This window comes from Pseudopipra pipra, chromosome 9 (genome assembly GCF_036250125.1).
Source record: "Pseudopipra pipra isolate bDixPip1 chromosome 9, bDixPip1.hap1, whole genome shotgun sequence".
Classification (NCBI taxonomy): Eukaryota; Metazoa; Chordata; class Aves; order Passeriformes; family Pipridae; genus Pseudopipra; species Pseudopipra pipra.
The window spans coordinates 7491851-7514150 of record NC_087557.1 but is presented as its reverse complement, the minus strand read 5'-3'; the positions used below and the strand labels follow the sequence as shown (position 1 = coordinate 7514150).

Below are 22300 nucleotides of genomic sequence, written 5' to 3'. Positions count from 1 at the left end.
GGGTTAGATTTCTGCTGAAGGGAAGCAATATTCATCTTTGTGGGAAGAAAAACAAACAAACAAACAAAACCAAGAGAGGTTCTTTAGCGTTCTGTGAGGAAATAGGCATGGAAAGAAACTTCACAGAAGAGCATGGGCTGAAAAGATGAATTTCTGTATTCCTTTTTCATGTAAAGGGATTTAAAAATTTGAAAATTAAAATTACATGTTTTTAATTAATTTGGTTTTAATAAATAACTCTGCTTTTTACCAACTTCTTAACAATTTAGCACTATGCAATATTTATGTTGTTTATTCCTTATTGGAAACCGTAACTGGACCTACAATTTAACAATTATATGATCCAACGTGTGGTTGTTCTGTTTATCTTTTTCCTATCAAGCAATTCCAAAAGTAAAATAGTTTTATTGGAAATCTCAAGTAGAGGATCCTGCAGTCTGCTAATTCAGTGAATTTGTTTAGTGGTGCACTTAAAAGTTTCATCCTAGCGGAGGGATTTGGCACATGAGATACTTCAGACTTAGTGAAAGAGAAGCATTGCAACACCTGCACATAGTTCACGTTGTAAGACCCTGTTTGTTGTTGATGTTTATAAGGAAGGAAACAAAGTTGCATTGCTTCATATATGGATTACTGACAACAGGAACATAACACTTTGCATTGGGGTCTGTCAGCCAGGGATCTCAAAAGAATTTTGTAAGGAGCCCGTGGTGAAAACTCAAGGCTTGGTGCAGGCTTGGGAATCTTTGTAGTTTTACCAGAACTTCTGCTGTGGAAAGTGTTTACATCTGTGCTAAACTGAATTCATTTGTTATGTCTTCGGAGAGGTCAGAATAAGAAAGTGAGTCTGCAAAGTTCTCAGCTGTGTTCATTTCCTGCCTGTCCCGTGGTTACATGGCCGGCACCTCTGATTAGTTCTATTTACATATTACATACATCACTGTCACAATTAATCTTCAGGAAGCTGGTTTCTCGGTTGAACCACTCCGTGTTTACAACCAGCTCGCACAAGTGCAGAGCAATGACATCAGCGCTCATTAGACAATTGCCTGTTAACAACCAGCTTCCGGAAGGGCTCACCTAGAACACTCACATGCATTTTTTTAAAACGTGTTTATTTTAGTGTGGTATTCACAGGAAACGCTAAAGGCAGGAATGTTCTCTAAATCCTGCCCGAAATATCCTACTGGAGTTCCGTGCTACTGGATTTATTTCTGTCTTACAGAAACCCAGAGGGATTCCTCACATGACAACCCGCTTTTATTTATTTTTTTTTTAAGGAGAAAGATTTTATCACTCCAAGACAACAGTGCAAGCAGCATCAAGTACTGGGCTGAGCGTTTTCTGGTCCTTCTGGGAAAGGTGTGGGAGAACAGAATGGAGGCCTTATTGCTTAATCACATAAGAGGGCTGTGACTCCTTGTCTGCTGACTCTTAGCCATGAAATCCAACTCAAGGGAATAAAATCTGTGTTACATCAGGACTCAGTCTGCTACCACTGAACTACTCAGTGGTTAAAGCAGAGCCACCATGTGTGATGCTAAGCATGCCCTCACTCTGCTTTTCCAGTCAGGAAATTGAGGATTATCTAGGGATAATTATGAATAAGGGATTCGGGAATATCTAGGGATGCTGCAGCCCAGGTTGAGCTACTGGGGCAGGCATTGTCAAACATCCACAATGCAGAACTAGGGATGCTGTAAGGAGCACTTCATATCAAAAAAGCAGCTCTGCAGGAGAGATGGCTACCCCAGGGCTGCGAAAGCACTTAGAACAGGTTTTGAAGGTCACACTTCAGTATTTAGGATGAAGTTAGGCAGGGTCTAAAAGCTCAGGTTCTGCTGTAAAACCACTCATGAAGGCTGCAGGGTTGCATCATGTTTTCCTTCAATATAAATAATACAGCACTGATACAGGGACACCTCATTCTGCCTGTTTAAAACACAGCTAAGGTTTCTGCAATGATACTTTCTTCAGCTTATATGTTATTATGTTTTATTCATTGTTACTCCTTCCTGATAGTGCATTGTTCTGATGTCCTGATTTAGCTGATGCAAATAGTCCTGGGATTTACAAAGTAGTATGGTGGATTGCTCATCAGAGCAGCAAAAAAATTGGTACCCAAAAAAATTGAAAATATATAGCAAATATCTATCTATATGAATATATAAATATATTATCTTCAAAGTCTGTCAAAAGCATCTGAAGATATAAAAGCTACATGTCACTGATTTTTCTCTTCAGTAATTACCCAAAGAAATTCATCACTAAAATTAGGCAAAACTTAGTAATAATGCCACATCACATTTCAGTGAGTATGAAATCTTCAGAATGACTGAGAATGTTTCCAGGAAGGTTCAACTCTTTTTTGAGGATTGAAAAAAGCTGTATTCTAAAATGTAAGTTGGAATGGTTTTATTTCCTATGGAACTTTTTAGGGAAGTTTTGCAGTAGCAGTTTCTTTTCCTACTCCCAAACTGTTAGCAATCTTATGAGGAAGCTGGCTTCAAGGCAGGGACACTCATTGTCAGTGTTCACCAGCCAGTCATAGTCTGTCTTCCTCTTAGACTGTGGCAGAATTTCCAACAAAAGCCTTCCATTATCAGGCACCAGGGTACCAGTGGCTTTCCAAAAACAGCCATCCAATTTTTTCTTCAGATTTGCAGGAACCCTCAAGAAAAGCTTGCTGATTGCCTAACACAGTAATATGCTGAGGGCTGTGAATCTTAGCGAGCCTTCAGAAAAGCTTCAGGCATAGTAGAGACAAAGCTTTGCTCCAGAAAAGTACTCGTGTGTGTGTTTAATTCCAGTCGTGCAAGGAAATCTTGTCTGATTAATTCGCTGTGTTGGATTGGAGGCTGTGTGATCTGGCAAAGACTGAGCCATTTTGGGACACAGCAGATGTAAGCAGCAACATCATAAAGAACTGGACTTATTCTTCATTCTGCACTCTAGGCAGCAGGATGGATTTTATTAATTCCTCACTGCCACCTTGCTGTTATGTTCATGACAAAAGACCTTGCCATTTGGGCACTATCCATTTCTCGAATTTTTTGAGCTTTTAGCCTGAGTCATGCTTCATGATTACAAATTTGATGGTACAGTTTGTAGCTTTTGCAGATGCCGTCCTCGATGACCTCTGGTTTTCACACCAGCATCGAAACCAGATTCTCATCAGGACCAATCTGCTGCTCCTGTCTTTCTCATCAGTGCTTCTCTGCCACGGCCAGAATAATGGGAATCATGAAAATAAATTTTGCAAAGCTTGCCAAAAAAGCTTCCTCAAAACAGAGGAAACATGATATTTGCACTTTCAGTATGCACACTAGGAAACAAGCTATTCTAGTCTCTCTGTTGAGTAAAAACAGGTGATCATACATCAGGTTACACTGTCAATTTGATAAAGTTGAAACAGGTTTGATATTGCTGTGGTCACCAAATCTAATACAAACGTTGCATTTCATTCGTTGCCACTCAGTCTAGATTGCCTGAGGACAGAGACTGTTGGTCTGAAACCTGTCTGTGTGGCACATATGAAATAATTTCCATTCCAGTTCGCAGTGACCACAAGTCATTTCTGTAATGCCTAGGGAAGGTCTGCAGACTGCTTTGCTCGATTCCCAAATGCCTTTCAAATTCAAATTTAGAGATTGTCGGGGAGGCTAGGTAAGGCTTTTTTTTCTAAGCCCAGAATGGTCTCCAGGTTTAAAATCTTTGCTTTCTGATTACCAAATTACACCCCAATCCTGACAGTGTAGATGCATATTCCCCAGAGGATGCATGTATGGGCACCCAGGTTTTCCAGTACCAAAATAAGGCACCTCAGGTGATGGCTGACAGTGGCCACGACAGTCCCGGTGCTCCCCCTATTGGAAAAGTTCTGACATGCCCTTTCTCCTTCAGAAAATGAGAGCATGGATGGCTCTGCTTGGGAATCAACATCCCACGTTTTCCCCAGTCAAATCTAAAAGAGCTGTGCTCATCCCTCTGCTGCTGGTACCTTCCATTCTCCCGCCCTCCCATCTCCACCTCACTCTGGTGAGGGTCCTTGGTTCAGTACCAATACACAGAGCAACCATTTTGAAAGATTTAAAAAGAATCAGTGCAATAGTCTGATTGTTTGCAAATATTCTGCCCAGGTGCTTCCAAGATGAAAGAAGTCAGTTGTTTGGGGTTTTTTTTTAGCATTTGATTTCCAGCACAGGCCACAGGCTCAGGTGCAGCCATAGAGGACACAGGACTGCAGTTCCCTGTATGTTCCCCTGGGTAGGGCTCCTTCCAGCCCTCCTGCCCACCTCCCTTTCATTATCACATGCTATTTCTTCTCTGGAGGGGGTTTGGCCATAGCTTGCCCTGTCAGGGTTTCCCCCAAGGTTTAGAGCTCCCTGTGAGCAGGGCTGGACCTGCAGCCAGCAGAAAGAGCAGCTAAGGAAAGCTGAGCACAGCCAGGCCACCCTGGGGCCAGGGGTACCCATCACACACCCCAACAGACCCCTGCTGAGTCACACAGAATCACAGAATCAACTGGGTTGGAAAAGACCTCTGAGATCATCAATTCCAACCTACGACTGAACACCACCACGACAAGTAGACTATGGCACTAAGAGCCACGTCCAGTCTTTCCTTAAACAGCTCTAGGGATGGTGACTCCACCACCTCCCTGGGCAGTCCATTTGAGTGTTTAATTACCCTTTCTGTGAAGAAATTCTTTCTAATGTCCAACCTGAACCCCCACTGGCTCAGCTTAAGACTGTGTCCTTTCATCCTGTTGCTTGTAGCCTAGGAGATGAGGCTGACTCCCACCTGGATACAACCCCCTTTCAGGTGGTTGTAAGAGAGTGATGAGGTCACCCCTGAATCACTTGGTTGGAGGGTCGAGCAGTCCACATGGGGCCAGACCCTGTGTCGGCTCTTGCCCCTGCTTAAGCTTCAAGATTCCATCCCCTGTTCCCTGGTGATCCACCCTGTGAGCCATGGGAGCACACACAGGTGAGCCAGGCCTCTCTGGTACCTGCAGTTTTGCTATCTGGTTCACGCCAACTCATCCCAGACACGTGCTACCATGTGAACTTCTTTGTCAGCTGCCTGGGGGGCAAAAGGGTTGGCCCTCTTGACTCTGCAAACTCAGACCATCAGCCCTCAGTTTAAAGATCATCTATATCAGAGAACCCCTCTGTCCCTGCTGAGAATGACCAGGATGCTCTTATCAGCCAGTACATTGTTGCTTCTGATGGATCTCCAGTATCTAGAGCTGGGTGATCATGCATCCATTTCCTGGTCACCCGCTTCCAATGACAGCCCCATTAATAAGAGATCCCTGTTTGTGTTGAGGGCACAGGCCTCATATACATTTTTGTTTCTGCTACTTCTGTGGCAGGGCTGTGCAGACGTGGCAAAAGACACAACTGCTCTCTTGATGTTTGCGCCTGGAGTCATTATCTTGTGACTGAGCGCATGCAGGAACCTCTGTAATCTCAGCTGTTAAAAAAACAGGTGGACTGTGAGCTGGGGTCCTTTTCTGACTTCTGAAGAATCATTTGGCACAGCTTTGCCTCTGCGCTTGCCACGCTGCATTCATTCAGCTGGTGTGATGGTTATCTGAGCAGAGCTGGAAACAGGGAACCCCAGCAAGTCCCTGGGGCAGAATCAGAGCAGACACTTCAAAGATAAATCCCAGGCTTGTGCCTAGGACATGTGAGGGAAAGCCTCTTGTGCACCAGTGAACCTCCCTGAAGTCTCATTTAGGCTCCTGCAAAACGTGCTCATTTTCGGGTGCCTTCTGTATCTCCACTTTCTGATTATCATCACTTGGGGGGTAGTTATGCTCATGTCAGGTCTTGCTCTAGCCAAGCGTGATTGGATCAAATTTTAGTATTTTAGCTCTTAACTTATACAAAACCCGGTGCAAGCAAGGAGAAAGTAATTGCTTTGGGGCTGACTGTGTCCAGATTGTGCCAGGGAAACTGAAGTTGTTAATCACCATCTTTCTGGGTGGGGGAGGATGCTCTCCCTTTGCTTGAATACTGCCTGCTCCAGCAGACCAGCTGGTGCACCCTAAGATCACAAGTGCTAGATGTAATACTGTCCTATGATATTTCTCGGCACAGTCTGGCCTCTGCAGGGATCAAACTCTTGGAGAGAAGTTGTTGGCAAACAACCTTAGTCATATGAAAAAAATGGTAGTCCAGTGACCAGTTAGCTCTCAGTGTGTAATTGCAGCTGAATGCCACAGCGATAACAGCAGGCTGACTAAGTCCAGACAAAGTTAGTTTCTTGAAGAAAATGAAAAGTTCTTATCTCTCATCCCCAGTGAGAGTGACTCACTGGCTTTGTATGGGCACTGTGTGAGGTATATGCTGGCACATGAGACATGAGCACCAGAGCTCCCCAGATGGAGGGATTGCAGGGTCCAAGAGCAGAGCCCGAGGTGTGCGCAGGGCCATGAGCCTCCAAACTGCAGTGTGTGGTGAAAACCAGCCTGAAGGAAAGAGATGCTCACTGGTGTCTATCTACCCCACATCAGGCACCCAGCTGACTGTTGCCTCCTCTCTGTCCTTCTGGCAGTGGTGCTAGTCCTGTGCCGTGCCTTCCCCTTCCTTATGAGGCATTGGAGTTTTTCTCCTGAAGTTTTTCCCTCCCTGCACTGCCAGCTGTGAGCTTTGGGACAGAGGTGTGGGTGATGGATGTGCACAGCTCCTGACTGCAGTCTTAGGGACAAACACAGTGAAAAAGTGTAAGGTGAAGTGGTCCAGTGTGATCTGAAGAGATACTAAAAGAATGAGCAATATTGCTGTGGCCTTGCAAAGCTCTGAGTAGGCTAATTAGCCAGGGTGATGGCATGGCTAATTGGACAAGGCTGGGTGTGGTGCTGGTACATCTGTTCTGCTGGTATATGCAGGGAGGAAGCCCTCCTGACTGAACTTGAACTACCTCTAGGTCCTCCCTAACGTTCCTGGTTGAGGTTTCCTTTTGGTGGGACCAGATGCCACCTGATTCATAGAATGGATACAGGATGTCATATCTCTCCTTGCTTTGTGTGAGTGTTGGACCAGATGGGTTCTGGCTGCCTTCCAGCCTCAGTTACTCTGTGAGTCTGAACTCATCAAAGGACTTGACAGTCTCCCCCAAAACAAATGAGCCAACAAATCATCCCCAGTGAACCAGAAAATTGTAGAGTAATGAGCATCGCAAAGCCCATTGATCTTTCTCTCAATCCAGCATAGCAACCAAGGAGTTGTACTTTGGACTCTTCCCCAGTTTGCTCTAGGACACTTTCCAGGGGCTGCAGATGTCATCGACAGAGTCTTGTGTTGCAGGGAGCAGCTGTTGAATAGAAATGGTGGAGGGTCATTTAGCTGAAGTTAAAGCAGAAACAAATCATAAATTGTTTGCAGCTGTGTTGCTGCAGGCAGAACAGTGCTGTGCACACCAGCAGTGGGCAGTCGAAGTCCATTCCAGTGTCCACCCAGCGTCCACCCAGTGTCCAGCCTGCACTCAGGGTGGGAGGTGGGAGAGGTGTCCCCTACAGCCAGGGGAAGGCAGAAGTTTTGTCTAGATTTCCTTTTAATTTTAGCACTGCCCTGGACATTAGCATCTGACAGGAGTCTGCAGGCCAGGCAGGAGCTGGGAAGAAGGTTTAGTGTAAGGAAGAAGGTAAAGCAGCTTTGGTTTATTTTCTGAGAAGGATGAGATCATTTCTTCCCTCCATATCACAGTCCCGGGCTCTTGTATTTTTCATGCTTCATTAAAAGTGTTTGTAATTATATGAGTGGCTTCAGAAGCCAATTAAGCCTTCATTTGGAGGCTGCTCTGGGTGCTGGAAGCCCTCCATTAGCCTGGGCTTCTGCCAGGGAAAAACACTACATAGTCTTTAACAACTGCACCAGCTCCTATCTGCTTAATGTTGATTTTCCTATTAAGTTCAGCTAATACTTTCCTAATTGTGTGAGCTGGGCCTGAAGCCAGGCTGGGTGACTTTTGCCAGCTGCTTCCAAGGCTGAATCAGAGATGAGCAAAACCCTCACAAACACTTCACTATGCACGTGTGCAATTGCATATAAACCGGCTGTTCTCCCCAAAACTGACTCAGACTTTGGTTTGTGACCCCTGTGTTGTTTCCCAAGGTAAGCCCCATACCATCAGGAGACGAGGATGCTCGAGAGCCTACTCACCCAGGGCACTAGGAGTCTGGCATTGCATGGAGCTTACCCCATGAGGTACCAGAAAGGATGCCAGGAAATCAAAGGTCTGCCCACATCTCTGCTTGTCGATGAGCCATAGGCCAGGAACTATTGTGGGGGTTCTTTGAGGCAGGTGATACAGTGCAAACTGCCCAGGAGGGAATACCTACAAATGGAAGGACTTGTTACATCTGCAGGTCTGCACATGGAAGGGAGGACACTGACACCATTGCGGGGTAGGAGATTTCAGTCACAGAGCTTGGGGATGCCATTCACCTGCTGTGAATCTGCTACTCATGAGAGGGTGGTATGACAAACCTCCTGGGCCAGGCACTTCTCACTGTGTTTGAGGCAGAGGTGTGATGGGAACCACCTCTACCCCCACAGTCTAACTGGAGAGTCACCACCTGGCTGCAGGCTGGGCATCTCTGCCCAGGAGCTGGTTCTGGAAGCCTTAAGGAAAGATGGGATTTTTTTCTTTTGGGAGCCAGTGTAGAGGCAACATCCAAACAAAATATCTGTTATATCATGCTGGCAGCAGCAAAGTTGCATGTTCTCTGAGATCCTTGCTGAGAAATAGAATCCATTATCAGCAGAGGATCGACAGCCATTCGCAGGTGACACCTACTGTCTACACATGAAAAGCGTGCCCTTTTCTCTCAGGCTATGGATTGCCCAGAAAGGTGGTGGATGCCCCATCCCTGGAGACATTTAAGGCAAGTTTGGATGGGATTTTGAGCAACCTGCTCTAGTTGAAGGTGTCCCTGCCCATGGCAGGGGGATTTTAACTAGATGGCCTTCTAAGGTCCCTTCCAACCCAAACTATTGCATGAAATTTAAACAAATGTGTAGTTTCATTGTGGACTAGGAGTGAAACTAAGCACATCTGATTTTAATAATTGAATCTCATTCTTTAATTAAAAATGGCCAGGCAATTAAATAATTTAATAAAAAAGCTTATTTAATTTCAATTAGCTCTGATTAATGGCTATTGCTTCAAATTAAAATATCACAATGATAGAAAGCACTGGTTTGGGATTTTTCACTTTAGAAACATTATTCTCTTTTAACTTTGAAATCCTTGCAGCTCTAATACAATTATTATCTGCTAGTTAAGTTTTAATGCCTTATTACATCCTAACACTGACAAATGCAAGAGGCATTCACCTTGACTCTGAGCAGCTTTTGTTTGGAGCTGATTTGCTTCTGAGTGCAACAGTCCCTTGTTTCAAGCCCTGCTGGGCATGGCTGTAGCCAGTCACTTCACAGGGAGCCTGGGCTGTGTGACAGCACCTGGTGCTGGCCAGGTCCCCGGGGGTACAGCAGGCCACCAGAACTCACTGATGGCTGCAGGACTTCTGTGGTCACTGCACATGCTTGGACTGAATTTGTTTTTTCCAGAGTTTATCCCTTTACTAAGGCAGGATTAAGAAAATGGGAAAGATTGTTGAACATTTAGGTGTTTAAGACAGGAAATGTGGTCTTTTGGAAGCCAAAATCATGTTTATTTTCTTGACCATAATAAAAATAAAATTTAAAAAGCAGCGACATGACAGGTTTAAAACCTAATTCATCTCGGAATTTCTGGCTACAGAACATGGCTCCTGTGCAAGGTGTTTGGTACACAGAGAGAGAAGTTTAGAGAGCTTGTAATTCTCTGCAACACAGCACTCGACATCCAAACAAGTCATTATTGTAGATGGTTTCCTGGTAGCATAAAGAAGCAAGAGGAAGACAAGGCTGTTTCAGAGCAAATTTGAAAGCACTAATTGACTTTTACTCGCTGGGAAAGAAGATGTAGCATGACAAATGGCCTTGTGGTTGGAATCATTAGAGACTGAGGAGAGAGTTGCTGGCTAATGGGGCAGAAATGGCTGTGTTAGGATTGCTGTGAGCAATTTGCACGATGTGCTTGTAGAGCACGGGAGGAGTCAGCAGGACCCCGGCTGGCACCACGTGGCCAGGCAGAAAGTGAGGCAGCAGAGGGATGAGGCTGGAAAGGATCAGAGAGGAAACCAGCAGTGCCTGATGGTTGTCATTGCCTCTGGGATGAGCAGTGCTGTACAGCTCTTCCTGGGGAGGTCAGAGGAGCAGGCTGAGTGCAGATATGGTATTAGAGCCCTGATGGCACTAACAGGCCTTAGTTATCCCAACCAGCCTCACCTGGGCCCCTGCCCACACCTTCTGCTCATGGGCCAGGACTCTATTTCAACTCATGCCTTGAGCTATCTTGTTGGTAGGTCTCTGTCTAACCCTATCTCCTAGAGCTCCTGATAGGCCTCCCTCAATGTCCCCTGCCCTGATCTATCCCAGGGCTGTGGATGGACCACTAGTTCACCCCTGTGCAGCCTACCATGCTCAGCTGCTGTGGGATGGTGCCCTCAGTGAGGACACAGCCTATGCTGGGGTCATCCTCAGCTCCTGGCTCGTACCCTTTTATGGAGCATCTCCACTTCTGCTGCCTCCTGACAAAGCATGTTTTTCACCATGTTCTCCTGAGAAGGCAACTGGAAGTCTGCTGAGCTGCAGAGGGGGCACCAGACAAGCCCTGGGAGGAAGGAGTTGTTCTTCTGTCTTATGGCCTGTCATCTGGAGGAGAGATGCCTTCTCACTATAGCAGTTGAATGCATTTCTTTGCTGAAATAATAAGGTATGAGTCCAGTGTTCCTAATTTCACATCATATGCATCAGGGTTTATTCTAGTTGTTGGAAGAAGTGAGCTCAGAAATAATTCAAGGGTCAGTTTTCTAACATTAGGCCAAAATTGTCTTTATTTACTTTTACAAACTTGGCCAAAGCTCAAGGCACTCTAATGTTATGTATTCTTCAGTAAACATAATTAATTGGAAACTCAAAAACACTGATATAACCTCTTCCCTTGGGACTGGTCACTGTGAACTGCTGTGTCCAGCCAGAAAATCAACTTCTCTTTCTCCAGGTTTGCAGAGTAGGTGGAAATCCATTTAGCTAAAACCAAACAAACAAACAAAAAAAAGTGAACCAGCTTGATGATACAACCCAGCTTGGCTTACATGGTGATCAAAGGGCAACAAAGGTTGGTAAGAGTGGGAAGGTCAGGATTGCAAAGGGCAGGTTGTACAGAACCACTGGGTCCCTGCTATTCAACAAGAGTTCTGTTTCTCTCTGAGGCAGCCAGGTGGGATTGTTAGGAACAGGACATGCTGTGCACCCAAAGTTCAACCACAAACTTCACATGTGGGTATTAAAGCTGAACTTTAAACTCCTGTTTTCCATCTCCTCAATAAGCCCTCTCTGAGGGGATGCAGAGGGGCCATCTAGAGCCTCACCAAGGTCCAAGGCAGAGGCAAATAAACTTTTTAAAGTGTTGTTAGACGCCCTTCCCCAGGTGATTCAGTCTAGTACTTCATGATCTTACAGCTGGAAAAATCCTGCCTGCTGTTTGATCTAACCCTTACTTTCTGTAATCGAGGACAAACATTTCTTGTCCTTAACCAGCATGGACACAATAACAGTTTATCATCTTCTTCTCTGTAATTGCAGCCTTTTATGGATGTGACACTTAGATACTTCATGTATCATTACCCTGTGTCCTTTTGGTCTGCCCACTTCTAGATTGAACAAACTCCCGTTCTTCCATCTTACCTTATAGGTCTGTAATCTGGACTCTTTCCAGTTGGTCTGCAGCCCTCTTGGGACCCATCTTCCAACCTCTTACTGATCGTCTGAATGAGGCAGAGCACAATGATTATCCCACATGTGTGTGTAAGAGATTTGTGACAGAAACATTAAGGCTGAAGTGAAGCCTGAGTTGTGGTGTATTTAAACAGTGGGGGAAAAACAACACATAATGCAGAGCACTGCTCCCAGAACTGGGTTTCTAGGATGCCATTCCTGACTGTAAAACTGAAGAATGTTTTTATGGCATGACCAAAAGACCTGTGCTCTGGTCAGGTCACAGCACAGACGAGTCATCACAAAACTCCACGTCCTGCCCAGAAAATGGCATTGAGGTTGCAGGAATTCACATACCATTGCTTTTCCTGACAGGCCACCAGGAAAACAAACATGTCCCTGCTAGGGGAAGCAGGTAATTCTCAAATTGAAAAGTTTAGCCCGTTCTGTTGGTGGCAAAAAGGGTACTGTGCACAGCTTAAAGCTGGTACACCTGGCTTTCTGAGTGCTGTCCTGTGCTTTTGGCTTCACAGTCCCAGGTTGGTGGCCTTTTACCTTCTGGGGAAAAAACTTTGTCTTCTTAGCCATGTAGTTGATTGAAAGCTTCTGTATCTCATCCATTCGTTCTGCACTGACCTTCAGCAGCCCGTCTGTGTGCACAGTACACTCTGCTCTCCCTCCCTTCATTCCCTGTGCAGGACTGCCCATGTTCTAATGGTTTTCTTCCTTACCAACCTCTACTTATGCTGCTCCTGAGCCCTGTACAAGCTAGATCAGCAGTGCTCTTCCATGACTGAATGTTTGGGAATTCTGGACTGATTAGGAAGGGAGAGAGTGTCTCCACCCAAGCCCCTTGGAGGTTTTGATCTGATGTACTTGCTGCTAAACAAAGTATTTCCTTCACTGAAATGTGAACCCTGAATTATTAGGCCATTAGTTCATCAGTGGAGGTTAGTTGAGATAGTCATGTTTCTGCACCAGTACTGAAACAGGTTAACTGAAAATACATTAGCAGCTAGAGAACACAGAATAGTTTGGATAAAAATTTGATGGAGTCTTGGCTGTGAATAATTTCCATGTCCCCATATAATAACACCTGAGCGTGCGCTGTGGGTTGTTTTGGGGTTCAGGGTCTGTTGCTGTTTTGTTGTAATATCAAGCAGGTACTGTTACACCCAAGGATTTGCTGCAAAACTCTGTTAGTCTAGGGCTAAGGGCTGATATCTTCCCCCTTCTCTCTCATGAACAGCTCCAGGCAATATCTGAAGGGCAAATTGAAGAGGAAAAAAATCCTTCTTCTTTTAGAGCTGTCCCCATTCTCTTTCCAGCCTCTGCTGCACATTGCCTTATGTGACTCATACAGAACAAAGTCGAGCAAGGTTTCAGAGATAATTTCTTTAAAATTTGAGCTCACTTTGGTCTCTGCTGCTGACAGAGTCCATCCCGTCTCTTGTACTGGACTGATGGGTTTTGAATCAAGTGCACATATATTAGAGAATTTAAAAATCACAGTGGGATTCAGCCTCTATTATCCAGGAGCCATAAGTAAAGGCAATCCACAGCTGGGTGCAGGGAAATGGAGAAAAACAGAAGCAAACTCACTCCTGTAAGCACCAGATTTCATGCAGTAGAGTAACTCTGTGAAGCTCAGCCCTGTCACACTGATGTACCTTGGCTATGAAAATACACAATGGGTGTCATCTGTTGACAGTGCCTGTTCCCTCCTAGTGTGAGCATCATGGTGTGAAGTCCTTTTGGTGTATCAGCCCTGGGAACGTGGCACTAGGCCGAAGATGCTAAACTGGAATATGCTGGCTCCTGTTCTAGGAGCAGGAGCAGTCTGACTTTTCATTAGAAATACCCTGAGCCATGCTTTCAGGGCTTAGGGCACTGCTTGAGCAGGTGATGCTCTTGGTCCCACTCCTTCCTCCATGACTTTTTTAACGTTTTGGGATCGGGATACAGGTAACAAGGCAGCTGGCCTCTGTGCCTCCTGGCTTACTTTCTTCACATCTTATTGATTAGAGTCTGCTTCAAGAGTTGCTCATTAACCCTCAGAGAGAAAAGTCCTGTGTGAACACAATTTTTTGCTTGATACAGAATGCATCCCAGTCCTTACTGGGAAGATGCAGCAGAACAGCTCTGAAGACCCATGGAAGCGTGCTCAGGATGGTGCCTTTAGATTGCTGTAGCAGAGTCCCCCAGCATAACAAAGATCTGAGCACAAGAGATTAGCAGAGAGACCAGGCTTCAGGGCATGTTTTGATTTCTGCTCCAGTGTAACAAGCCGCACATCGGGGAGCAGGGCACGGAGACACTTTGTTCTCATATCTTTCAAAGTCAATCAGTTGCATAATATGAAACACAGAGGCAGCAGGAACGTGACCAAGTGCAGAGAAGGGACACATCAAACAGCTTTATTGTGGCTATGGGAAGGGTGAGCCAGGCCTCTCTCTATCCAACTTATCTTTCCCAAACTGCCTTTTGAGCCTGTTTTGCATCAGCTGCCTGTCACTCTACACACAGCTCAGATTGCAAGGTAGCTTCCCTGGAGCCCTTGTCTATTAGAACAGGAGAAGTAAGCACCCCCAAAAGCCTCCGGAGTATTTTGGAGACTTTAAATGAGCCACTTCCTCTGCATTATACTCACAGCAGGGCAGGGATTGCTCAGGGTCTGTGCAGGGCTGCATGCTGTGCAGAGCCTGGTTAGAGCAGCATGCGTGTGAGACAGGTGAGAGACAGCACCAGGGCAGGGGTTCATCCTGCCCTTCCTATTCAAAGGGCTGAACTCTGAGGGGGAAATGGCCTTTTGTCTTAAGATAAGGCTATAACTCAGAGCTCCTGCAGCCTGCAAGAGGTGTCTGGGCAACAAGTCCAGTGAGGGGCAACTGGGTTTCTTTCTGTGTGTATGTGTGCGTCCTCATGCAACCAAGAGTACCTGTTGCACCATCTGAAGGAATGGGAGCACCAGGGATCCAGGTATGGTAGCCTGAGATCTTGGGTGTTTCCCCTTTTGAACCTTCTGCTTCTCTCTCATCAACAAGTGCTTAAAAATTTTACAGATCCATTGTGCTTATTCAGGGATTGAGCTGCAGATGCACTAGGCCACATCAGAAGGGACAGACCCTCTGCATGTGGCAGAAATTGCAGTACCCTAAGGGTGAGCCTGAAAAAAGCCATACGTGTTTTTGCTCATGTCTGTCTGTGAAAAGGGAGAAATGCCTCATTGATGTTGACTTAGAAAATGACAGAAAGCCACTCTGTTCTCTCCCAGTGAAAGGTTTGATGTCATGGTTTACCAGATGCTCTGCACACCTGCTGACACCTAATCACCATATATTTTGGTTGGAGGAAGCAGGGTTACAAGGGGAACAGCAGTTGAGTATGTTGAAGGAAGAGGGGGCAAAAAGAAATCACTCCAATACGAAGCCTTCCAGGCATCTGTGACTGTCATAGGCAATTTGATTTTTTGCCTAACAAACAGCAAGAGCATTTGCTGTTGAAAGCATGTCTGAAAGCTGTGGGAGTGCATAATGACAGTGAGGGGCTTCTGGGCTTTCTTGCTCCACTTTGTAAATTCATCTCTCATCCTTGTTACATTAGCACTATTTTTAGCTGTTCTTACTCAGAACATAAGTGATTCTCCATGATGCATCTCAAGCACAAGATAACAGTAAAGACAGTTAGGATGTTGCCAAGTAGAAGGATCATGCTGGAGGCCTGTGTCTGGCACAGCTCCCCTAGAGATCCCACCACATTGCCCCAAAGCACTGAGGCACTGCTTTCAGCTCACCGACCTCCCTTGCAGGTCAGCAAGGCCACTCAGCACATGCACGTGCTCCCTCCAGAGGCAGCTGAGTGTCCCTGGAGACTCTTGGCTGCTGGACAGCGTTCCCAAGGATTGTCTTGTCCAGATGCTGTGGGACATGCCCTCCTTCCCACGGCTCATCTCTGAGGCCACTCCTCACGTAGCTTCCTGCCCCCTCTGTACATCACTGGCCATTCTTCTCCTTCCCGGCTCTCATGACCCCTGCCTTTTCCATTCCTGGCCAGTGTGGCTCCATCCTATTTCTCAGCCTGGAATTCCCTTCAGAGGCACTCCAAGATGGTGCTGTTCACAGGACAAGGGAATACAGATGGGGACTGCTGGCAGCAAAGGGGTAGGAAGTGTCTCAGAGAGCAGAGGTGAATGCACAGTGCAGCGTGGTCGTGGCGTGAGGCTGTCTCAGCGACAGAGGGAGAGAACAAGCAATGCCCAGGGAGCGTTTGCTGGCTGATGGGATACTGGGCATGTTTTTATGGGCATCTAGTGCTCTGTGTAACAACCCAGGGTCTGTGTCTGGGAATCCTTTCCAGGTGGGACAAGCCCATGAAATTAAGCTGAGTGGCAATCTCATGTGAGGGTTTGGCAGGTGAGGTTTAGCTGGGCTGACTGGGACTGCAGCATTATTTCACAAAGTTTGTCACAAATTACAAATTCCTATGATGCACAAATAAGATAAACACTCTGTATTTATGACATAAAATGCTTTGTACATGATGCTAGTCAATTTATGCCATGATAATGCTGAACAATGTAATTCCTTTCAATGTCATGGTGTCTTTAGAGCTGGCTTGTCTCTCCAGTGATCAGAAACAGTGCCCTGGAGCTGAACATCCTTGATTTGAGAAAGTCCAGGTCCATAATGTATCTTTGTGGCTCCATCTCTAAGATTATCCAGAGCAGCATCTCCTTTGATATTTTGCATTATATCCTTGGGACTGCAAGTCCTCTGTGGATGACAGTTTAGGATTGCTTCAGTGATGTTAGTTGGATTCTTGTGTGATCCAAGTAATCCTGTGTTAGATGAGCCAGTTATGGACACTGGAGGCTTGATTCAAAACAGGTGCAGAAGCCCATATTTTTTCCTTTTGTGTTAAAACTTATTTCCAGCTGAAACACTAAAGCATGAATGTGCCTTGAGACAGCAGCTTGCAGGAGGCTCACCTGCTGAGCCAGTAATTGCAGTCTTTAGCATCCAGACTGTATCTGGAGTACCAGAAAGACTGGTAAACACGGTTTCAGAAGAGACAGTAAGATCTCAGCCACTTGCATCCTGCTGAGAAGTTCAGAGGGATAAAATGTAACAACAAGAAGCATTTATTTCTTTTTTTGGGGAAAAGCAGAAATTTTTAAATGGTAAGGCATTAAACGTTGTCACTCTCAGCATGGTGCTATGAGCATCAGCTGCAGGGCCATGTGCCATGTGCCATAGATTTTGCTCGAGCTCTTTCTCTCACTTTTTTTTTTATTCTTCCTCTGTGGCACAGAGAAACTCAGGTCTGCTTGGATTTTCAGCACTGCTGCAACATAAATTTTAAATGGCAAGAGGTCCTGACAAAACAGAGCTCAGCAAGCAATGACTCTTTTCCAGTGGTCTCTATATGTCTGTTATATGCTGTATGCATGCCTGTGCAAACAGCCTCTGCAGCAAGTCACTTGCTCCCAGTGCAGCAATTCCACAGTTTTGCTACATTGGATGTTTGCTATTTGCAATTTCACTTGTCCAATCCACCTTCAAGACACAGGTCAAGAAACTTTAGGCTGAGATCAACTGTTGCCAGTGTTTCCTCTTACTGCTTCCTTTTTGTGAGTGTTAAACTATATGCAGATCAGGGCTGACTGATCAGTTGAATACCTGGCACCTTTTTGAACTCTCCCTCCAGCTGGGGCCACATGAAGAGCATTTAGTTCTTTTCCAAGTTACCTCAGCCATTGTATGCAGCAGGCTGGCATCACAGTGCTTTTGAAAAGATGCTGTTTCTCTGCTGCAGCTGCTTGTCCTTACTTTTGTGTTTTTCTAGCCTGCAACCATGATGCTTGCCACCCCATTCACAGATGTGTCAGAAATCACTTTTTAAATAACAGGCATACCCTTGAGACAGGCATTGACACATGCTTGCTGCTTGCAAATTGCTTTTTGTAAGCAGACTTAAGAGAATTCAACAACTAAACTGTTAGCAGAGCAGTAAGCAGTGTGCTTAGGATGCTGAGCCATGACCCCACTGACAAAATGTCCCCTGGGATTTGCACTAGTCAATAAAGCTCTACCCTTTGTTCCCTGGCATGGGCCCTTGTGGTCTGGCAGCTCTAATCCTGCTCAGCTGCCACTAGAAAGATAAGAGGGAAAGGAGGAAGAAAGGTCCATCTGAGGTTAAGACAGTAGATCCCACTAGATCTGCAGTGGTGAAAGATTTAGCCTTGCAGCTCGTAACTTCCCATCCTCCAGTAACTGTCTAGGCAGAAGATGGCTCAATCACATTAAAAGGTTGGGCTTTTTAAAGCTGTAGAACAGAAGTCACTGCACAGCTGGGTTGCTAAGGTGCTCAAGGCATGAGGAGTGGTTTTGTTGCACACTGTACATAAAGACATCCTAATTTCTGGCGTATCAACCCTCTTCCTGCCTCCCTTTGTGCCTCCTCCTCCCCTATACCTTAGGGCACCGTCAGGTGAAGCAATCGGCCCATGAGTGAGAGGTGTGCACAAACCACTGACTGTAAGCTCTCATGGTGATGAGCCCACGAGGTCAGTCTGAGCTGTCCCACCATCGCCCATCACAGCTCCTGGCTCCATAGGGAGCTTCCCGATGAGCTTCAAATAGACCGTGCAAACCATTTGCAAAGAACATGAAGGAACACAGAATTGTGTATTTAAATGAACAGCAGCTACATTCATGTTACACTATATCAGATCAAAATGTGGAGTGAAAATACTTTGGCCTGGTTGCTGGGAAGGGTGAAGCTGTTCACTGTGAGCAGTCAGTGGTGTGTGTGTGGCACTAGAGCCACCTTTGCTCAGCGGGAGCAGCACCCAGCTCTCGGGCATTGTGCTTCAGCCAGGGTGTGTGGGCTGAGGAGGGGCTGGCAGCACACAGGCAGGACAAGGACAGCTGCCTGGCACCCCCAGGCACAGAAGCAGCAATGGCAGCGTTGGGGTCTGGCACTGGGAGACTTCCAGGGGGGCTGCAGGCAGTGCTGACACAGCACAAGGGTCTGCTCAATGTCCACTGCAAAAGACAATGAGTGTGTCCCTGCCTGGGGCTACACAGCCCTGGGGATCATCCACACAGTCTTATGTCAACCAGGTGCAACTGGCTTGCACTAAGATTCTTGGAGGAATAGGCCAAAGAGCTCCCAGCACAAAGCATGGTTTATTTAGAATACATTTATACATTTTAGAATAAAAGGATATTGGAAGAAAACCATGCTTTCTTTTCTTCCCACAGCATTCTCCTGGAGAAGCTGACAGCCCATGGCTTGGACAGGCGCACTTTTCACTGGGCTAAAAACTAACTGGATGGCCAGGCCGAGAGTGTGGTGGTGAATGGTGCCACATCCAGTTGCCAGCCAGTCATTAGTGAGGTTCCCCAAGAAGCAGTACTGGGGCCAGTTCTGTTTAATATCTTTATCAATTATCTGGATGAAGAGATCGAGTGCACCCTCAGCAAGTTCACAGATGACACCAAGTTGGGCAGGAGTGTTGATCTGCTGAAGGGTAGGAAGGCTCTGCAGAGGCATCAGGACAGGCTGGATCGATGGGACAAGACCAATGGTCTGAGGTTCGATAAGGCAAAGTGTCAACTCCTGCATTTTGGTTACAACAATCCCAGGCAGTGCTACAGGCTGAAGAAAGAGTGACTGAAGTAGGAAAGGACTTGGGGGTGCTGGTGCAGCTGAACATGAGCTGGGTGTGCCCGGGTGGGAAAAAAGGCCAATGGCATCCTGGCCTGGATCAGAAATAGGGTGGCTAGCAGGACCAGGACAGTGATCATCCCCCTGTACTCAGCACTTGAATCCTAAGTTCAGTTTTGGGCCCTTCACTACAAGAAGGACATTGAGCTGCTGGACCAAGTCCAGAGAAGGGCAATGGAGCTGGAGTGCAAGTCATATAAGGAGTGGCTGAGGCAGCTGGGGTTGTTCAGCCTGGAGAAAAGGAGGCTCAGGGGTGACCTTATCACTCTCTACAACTACCTGGAAGGACGTTGGAGACAGGAGGGGGTTGGTCTCTTCTCCCAGGCAACCAGCAACAGGACAAGAGGAAATGGCCTCAGGCTGTGCCAGGGGAGGTTCAGCTAGGCATTAGGAAGAATTTCTTCACTGGAAGGGTGGTTAAGGACTGGAAGGAGCTGCCCAAGGAAGTGGTGGAGTCACCATCCCTGCAGGTGTTCAAGAAATGCCTGGAATTAACACTTAGTGCTATGTTTTACTTGGCATCGTGGTGTTAGGTCAAAGGTTGGATTCAATAATCTTGGAGGTCTTTTCCAACTTTAATAATTCTGTGATTCTCTAAGAGCGGGTGAGCTGTATAGTCACGGAGCTGGTAACCTGTTTATCAGTGCAGGAGCACTATTAGTAGGGACGATAGCAAGCTCGTTTGAAAAAGGTGGTGATGCAATTGATACCAGCTGACGTGATTGAATGGAAAAAATAGACCTTTTCTAATGAGCTTAATAGTTTTTTTATGAGGGAGTTATGGTGGTGAAATAGATGTATAAGTGAATACGACTTGCTATCAATATTTGGCTTCATATGTCATAAAGTCCATATTAAATGGATTAAAAGTGGCTAAATGAGACATTTCAAAGTGGTTTTAGTGTTTAGAAAGCATCAGTGAACAGCCATATGTTGACTTGGTTTGTGGTCCAGTGTTATTCAAAACTGTCTTAGTGATTAGCAGGAAATGTTTAAGGGACTGTAAATCAAGATGGATGATGAGACAGATTTGAGAAATTGGAAGGCAAGCTACTCAAATCATAGCTTTTTCTGTGGTCTGATGCCCATAAACAACAATATCCAGACAAAACAAACAAACAAACAAACCAAATGAAACACACTTATTTCATTAGCAAACCCAAACCAGGAGAGGAAAAAAAAAAAACATCCATTTGGGCTGAACAAAATTCTTCCTTTGATACAAGATGAAATATTTTCTTCCGGGTAGTAACAGAAGAAGTAGGCAACCCAAAAACTGAGGGTTGAAGCAAAGAAAAACGCAACTCCCACCACCCCCTTCAAATGATTAGGAAATTCCAAGCCCTTAGAAATTACAAAAGTCCACTGATGGTATAGGTGCCCATATAAGTAGGAAACACCTGAGAGCATGGGAAAATTGTATGGACTGTATGTTTGGTTGTATGGACTGTGTGAACTTGGAGCTAAGGAATGCACTGAATGAATGTACTAACATTTACAGAGCATCATTTCAGAGAGGAGCAGGCTCAGCAAGAAACTATGACAGCAAAAAAAAGCTGCCTTGTCTTTAAAAGTTCATCTTTGCCTTGTGCAAGAGAAGCAGGAGGTTGACTGGGTCAGCCTGGAGATACATCCACTCAAGAAGGTTTCTGTGTGAGCAGCAAATTAACCATGTCGCAGAATGATGAGTCATCCCTCTCTCAGGGCTAATTTGAGAAGAGATGCTCTCTCCTCAAAGGCTGCCTCTGGGGGCTGCTTGTGAGGGCCATGTCTGTGGTCATGCAGAAAGTCAGGTGGTGCACTGCAGAGACATGGGAAAGGACAGCTTCCTCAGAGTATGCTGTGGGATAGAGTTTCTGGGAATCCCATGGCTGGCTGGGGGACCCTATGGGGAAAGCGTGGCCTCTCCATGTGGCTTTTAGAGGGGTCAGGCCACAGTCAGTGCCCTGGGACAGGAAACATGGCTGCATGCAGTGTCAGGCACAGGCACGTGCTGAGCTCATTCACCCGAATTAGGAACCCAAATAGTCCTTCCAGGAACTCTCTGCTCCCAGCTCATTAGTTATAATTCACTCAAACCACACATCTACATGAATAAGATGCAACCCTTGGTACTGGAAGGAAATCTCAACCACTAACAGGTGTACTGGAGAAGAAATCAGTGGTGGGCAGTTGCAGTGGAAGGGATTTTGTGCAGAGTCCTTGGTGCTGGAGTACAGGGGAAGCAAATCAGGGAGTTCAGCATAGCTCCAGGCCCACTCCCCACAGCAGGGCTCTGTGCCAGGGATGCTCAACTGGACAGAAATGTCACCAGAGCAGCTGATTATGCAGGGCTTCAGCCTGGGGCCTTGGGGGCCAGTGCCATCCAGGCTGGTGTTTCTCAGTTGAGCGGGAGCTGCTCCAGTTCCACAGCAATGCTGTCTGCTAGACATGTATTGAGATGAGAATGCCCATAGGAAAGATGGGCAGTGCCTTGCCCAGTGTCCCTCTGTGCACCCAGGCATTTGCCAGCCCGATCCCAAGGTGCCTGGCTGGCTTTATAAGACATGAGAGGGGGAAGAGTGAGTCACTGAGCCTCTGCAAGGTGGACTGGGGAAGGTAGCTGTGACAGGAGAGGCTCTGGCCCAGCAGCACATCCTCACAGCTCCCATGTCCCTCTCAGTTTCCAGTGACGCAGAGCATCCACCTTCCCTGCGTGCTCACATCCCACGGCTGCTCGGAGATGGGAAGGGATG

General features: G+C 46.2%; 1 protein-coding gene across 1 annotated transcript in view; it reads left to right on the top strand.

The window, feature by feature from the left end:
• RGS4 (regulator of G protein signaling 4) overlaps positions 1-22300 on the top strand; it is a 32496-nt gene that overhangs the window by 214 nt on the left and 9982 nt on the right. The gene's annotated exons all lie outside the window — the stretch shown is intronic.